General features: G+C 49.9%; 1 protein-coding gene across 1 annotated transcript in view; it reads left to right on the top strand.

The window, feature by feature from the left end:
* Positions 1-1,255: 1,255 nt before the first annotated feature.
* The window catches only part of BCL6 (B-cell CLL/lymphoma 6), a 25,625-nt gene continuing 21,324 nt past the window's right edge, over positions 1,256-5,556 (top strand). The window contains exon 1 of the mRNA XM_008580065.1: positions 1,256-1,313. The gene's annotated coding sequence lies outside the window, so the exon portion shown is untranslated. The remainder of the gene's footprint in view (positions 1,314-5,556) is intronic.

Below are 5,556 nucleotides of genomic sequence, written 5' to 3'. Positions count from 1 at the left end.
GGGGGGGGGGGGGGGGGGGTTGAGGACATCAAGAAAAAGCAAAACACAAACATGTATTTGGCTCACACAATTTCGTAGAACACACGCACATACCCAAATACACACACGTTTCTTGCAACAAGAAATCTGCTGAGAGTCAACAATAACAGAAAGATGTAAACCCACCACTTGCTGTCCTGGAAAGAAACAAACCAAAACAAAACAAATCCTTTGAACATTTCTCTCAAGTGCAGGAAAGCCTCTCTTTCGTAAAAGTCCAAGGGCAGAAAATAGAAAAAAGAAAAAAAAGAAAAAAAAAAAAAGATTGCACCAAAGGAAAAAAAAAAGAGTGGGGGTTGGGATTGTGTGACCAAAAATTTAAGATTTTTTTCCATAGTATCAGTATTGAAATAATACATCGTTTAAACGCCGGAGAGATTAGATAGGGAAAGAAAAAACACACAGAAAATCCAACCGATGCCGGATCCCACGATTTACGTAACACCACAAACTTGCAAAAGGCAAAAATCAGAAGCAAAAATCGGAAAATCATCAAAATACAACAACGAAAAATCCCAAGCCACTACACCAAAAAGGAAAAAAAAAAAATTCAAACAAAACAACAAAAACCCTGTCCCAAATAAAAATAAAGCAAATGAACCCACCGAAAACTGCTTGGCAAATATTTTTCTCGTGGTGCCTAGTATTCTAGCTGGAAGGAGCTGTGGTATTTATTGTTTTTTTTCTCTTATTCGCCTCTCTAACCCTACAATATATAACATACTTTTTCCAGTGGCTCAAACCTCTCGCTTCCTTTTGTGTATTTAGCTCGAGGAGCTGAGTTTGTGGGTAAGAGAGGAGGAATTAGCCCCAGACCCCGGGAAAGCAAAGCGCACTCCCCCTCTTATGTCACCGAATAGCAAATTAGTTCTCAGAATTCCAGAGGCCGAGCTTTGCTACAGCGAAGACGCCGACGTCACAGAGGAGGTGCCCACGTGACGGTGGCGGAGCAGGCCGTACCATTGTTCCGGGCCCGGGGAGGGAGGGCCACCTTCTGGCCCCTCGGGCCTCGAACCGGAACCTCCAAATCCGGGACTCCCAGCCTGTTTGGACCTCAAAATATGCCGGACAGTGGGAAAATCTTGTGGCTTTGAGGGCGTTTTATGTGCCAGGGGAGGTAAAAATCTCGGCGAACTGACACCGAGTCCTCCCCTGCCATGTAGCCGTGGTAAAGTCCTCAGCTCAAATTCCGAGAATTGAGCTCTGTTGATTCTTAGAACTGGGGTTCTTAGAAGTGGTGATGCAAGAAGTTTCTAGGAAAGGCCGGACACCAGGTGATTATTGCTGTTGCTGCCGCCGCTGCCGCTGCTGCTGCCGCCGCCGCCGCCGCTGTTGCCGCTGGTGCCGCTGCCGCCGCCGCTGCTCATGATCATTATTTTACCTTTTAATTCCTTTTTTCCGCTCTTGCCAAATGCTTTGGCTCCAAGTTTCCTATGTGTATCTGTTGATATAAATGTATATATTTATTTATTCTAGCTGTCAGGTGTTAAAATAAATGCCGAAGACTAGTCCCATGTCTCTCCCACTCTAGGATATAGATTTTTTATATATTATTATTTGTTGTTGTTGTCTTTGAGTGAATCGGCCGGTTTGGGGAGGCATTTGCCACCCTCCCTTGTGTTGTTTTGGTTTTTGGAAAGGAGGTGGAGGAGAGGAAGGAGGAGAATTAGGGGGCGGCCGGAGCAGAGAGGACGAGACAGTGCTTGGGGGTGACTGGGGCAAGGCTGGGGCTGTCTGGCCCCAGACCGCGGAGAGGACGCGCGCTGGCGCTCTCGCTCTTTCTGCTGCTGCTTGCGTACGGCTTGTGATCTTGCTGGATTCGTGCGGCTGTGTTTTTCCCCTCTTTTTCTCGCTTGCTAACTGCCTTCCTTGCTCCCTCGCTCCTGCCTGCCCTTCCCTCCCTCCCTCCTCCTTTTCCTCGCCTCTCCTTCCTTCCCCTCTCCCGTCCTTCTGGGTAACTCCGGGAGGCGGGAGGCGAGGAGGGAGGCTGCCCGCTCGCTCGCCCCGCTGGCTCCCTTCCACCGGCCTCGGTCCTTTAGATTCCCTGCCTTCGAGCCGAGCCGAGATTTGGGAGGAAAAATGCAAGCGAACTCCTCGCTATTTTTTCTTTTTGGGCCATAAACCCAGATGAAGTACTGTGTCCATTTCCTTTCAGAGCCGTGGTCTTCCTAACGAGAGACGAGTGTTTTGGTGTCCCCTTCCCCTGTGTCTCGGAGAGGTTTAGCTTGCGTGGGGGCGGGGATGTTGAATACTTTGAAAATTATTCTTTCTTGGTTGTAGTCGAGGGAGTCGGGAACCCCCGCGCGCTCCCTCTGCACATCCCAAGGAGAGAGGCTGGTGGCTGGACAGGGATTTTGGGGGGTGGGTGGGAAAGGGCTGAGCGTTGGCACCTGCGATGCCTTGCAACGTGCGGGGACTCGGAACCTTGACAGGACAGCCCAGGCGAGCGAGAAGGTGGCGAGATTTCTGGTGGCCGCGGTGTTTGTATTTTGGGCGCTGCGTGACTCTGTGTTGGCTCCCAATGGCTGTTCCCTCCCTTTCCTAAATTTTATTTTATTTTTCCCATGGTGCAAGCTCTGTGAGAAGGCAACGGCGAGCCTGAGCGTAGCGGACGCTAGGCTTCAGATTCTCGAGGTCCTTACACTGGGCGAGGGGACTGACAAACCCCAGCCCGCGTTTCTTACGTGCACGACCCGAGAAGAGAGAAGGGCACTTTGTGGCTCTGGCTGGGGGAGGGGGGGGGCCCGGCGCGGGAGGAGCGGGCGCGGGCACGAGAGGGAGATCTTTGTGAGTGATTTTGCAAAAATAGATTGCGAGGTTGGTTGGATTTGCAACCTGTGGCTCTCCTCGAGGGAGTGGAAATGGGGGAAGGCGGCGGCGGCGGCCCGGGGCGGGAGTGGGTAGGCAGTTGGAGCCTCGGAAATCGGCTGCGCTCTGGGGGGCCACTCCGCTGCCAGTTGTAGTGACCGCGGTAAATGTCTTGAAAACTGTGGGTTGCGCTGCCTTTACGATGCTGCGTTGTTGGAACCCTGGCGAAAAAATGGACTAGTGTTGCAATAATGAGTTTTAAAGCTCCCCCATGGAAAACAAGAACACAACCTGACCGATTTTTTAAAAAGATGAAAAAAAGACCCTCTGTGTTGTGCCCCCTCCCACAAAGGTTAAGACTTGGTGGTAGGGGTGATGGAGGCCCTGACAGTTGAACAGGGGAATGACCCCAAACCAGGTGCTGAAAGTCCAAAGCTGTTACAGGGTCCCTGACCGCCTTAAAGAGCCAACCCCCCCCCCGTCCCTGTCCCCCCCCCTCCAAGAAACTGATTTAATCTTTTATGGATTTTTTTTCAGTCAGTTTATAGTTTCCAGGAGGAAAATCTTGTAGTGCTTTTTTTTTTTTTTTTTTTTTTAAAGTGAATGTCAGTGGATGCATTTTTTACGTGTGGGGGTGGGGGAAGTGGGGCAGGAGAGAGGGAACCAGGGAAAGGGCTGTTTAGAAATACAGTTTGTGGCTCTGAGCGATGCCACCGGCTTCCTCTACAGAGACTGCCAGTTTCCCTTTTTCTTTGCAAGGTGTGTGTGGTTTTAATAAATAACTTTAAAAAAGGTGGGGGCGGGGGGAGCAAGATCCACCAGGAGACAGGTATCTATTTTGCTCACTATTTACTACCAAGAGCCTTTGGCACTGGAACAGACCTCGTAAATCTGCAGCCCAAGTTGAAGTTCATCTGGCCCTAGTCCACACGCTATTCCTGGAGGTAGCAAACATGAGCTGAAAAGAGTGAGGTGAAATCACATTCCTCCTTTAAAATATATACTTTAAACAAAAAAAGATATTTGTCTCTGGGGGAGGAGGAAATGGAGAGAAAACAACAGGAGTTGGGCATTCCCTTGCTAAAATGACTGCAATTGAGTCTTCGGGCCAAAATATAAACCTGTAGATGGGAAATATCCCCTCTCCCAGGTTTATAAATAGAAGTTTTCAGTATCCTATTTACCAATACTGCAGACTCAAGCACTGGCTAATTTTAAGGGTCTGTTGATAGTGACAATAAGGCTAGATTCTGTTCATAAAAACTAGACGACTTTAAGGAGACAGCCAGGAAAAGCAGGAATTCTCCAATTGTCCGTTTTCTCTCCTTAGTTTTGAAGGGTTTTATCTCCATGCTGTCTTGAAAAGACTGTCTTATTTATTCTGGGTTTGGTGGTCAGGGATGGGAATCTTTGAAGCTGTAGTTTGCTGAGCCCTTGAAGAGTATCAGTTATTGGTTCAGTAAATGGTAGCCATGACTTGATGTCAAAATCCTTCCTTCCTTCTATCCCCTGCCTGGTAGCCACACTCACAACCCAGTTTGTTGTGAAAAACTTGAGATTCAGAGGTTCAGAGGAGGCGGTGCGGCAGCGCCACCCCTCGGTGGGTGAAACTATTGGCAAAAGTCAAATATTTGAAAAATGTGAAATGACCTAAGAGCCCCCCCACCCCCGAAAGATTAAAAACATTTAGGGGAGATAAGACTAACTTTTGAAAAAAAAGGACTTTGCAGTTGATCCCTCAAAGGGGGAAGAAAAGAGTTGCTTTCCAGCTAGGATCGTGTCATCATAGGCAACGTAATTCCAATAATTTTGTGGAGGGGTGTGGGTAGGGGTCTGTGTGCCCAGTTGGCTTTAAGTAGGCGAGTTCTCCAGGCGGAGGTAGCCCCCTTTTCTCTATGGGCTTGACTTCTCAGGGCATCTGAATTCTGTCAGCCTGACGCTGAGACAAGGAGGAATGTTTTGGTATTCCCGCAGTGGCTGTAAATACCGTAGTTTTGCCGGCGGCAGAAGCGGTGGTGTACGTGGGGGGTGTGGTGGTTGGGCGAGAGGTTTGTGGACGGCGGGGAGCAATGGCAGGCTGGTCTGTAGCCTTCTGGGAGTCAAAGTCGTATGGCGCGTGCGGGTTTCCAGCACTGCGCAACAAGTGGGAACGCAGCGATCCGAGCGAGGGTGCTGTGTGCTGGCAGAGCTGGCCGCTTTCTCTTCGCCCCGGTGGAAGTCAGGAACCGCTCCTCCCAACCTTCCCTGCCTCCCAGACCGAGACCAGCAGTCCCACCATAAGACCATACTCGGTACCCACCCCCCGCCTGGCCGGGCGCAGTAAGCCTGGGTAGGACCCAGCCCTTGGCTTGGCCCCCAGAGCCTCTTTCTTCCGTTGGGGATCAGGAGTTTATTCCCAACTTTCTTTGCTGGCCGACCAGTGTTTGGCAAGAATCTCTGCTAATGTCGTCGAGTGCCATTCTGCCTTTTGAAGACAAGTGCACCTTTTCTTTCCTTCCCAGTACATTCAGCTTTCCGGAAAAAAAAACAACTTATAATACATGAACGAAGCTCCAGATACCGGGTTGTGGTTGCTAGAGGAGTGGGCATCAGGAAGAACGGAATTGCATCCACTAAATTAAATGTTTTTCGGCTTTGGTTTTGGAGGCAACCACACCCCCACCCGTAACAGACAGAAAAAGGGGGGGGGGCGAATCGGGTGTGGAAGGC

Source organism: Galeopterus variegatus, unplaced genomic scaffold (assembly GCF_000696425.1).
Source record: "Galeopterus variegatus unplaced genomic scaffold, G_variegatus-3.0.2 Scaffold83, whole genome shotgun sequence".
NCBI lineage: Eukaryota > Metazoa > Chordata > Mammalia > Dermoptera > Cynocephalidae > Galeopterus > Galeopterus variegatus.
Note: the sequence above shows the minus strand (reverse complement) of the source record. Positions and strands in the feature narration are given on the sequence as shown.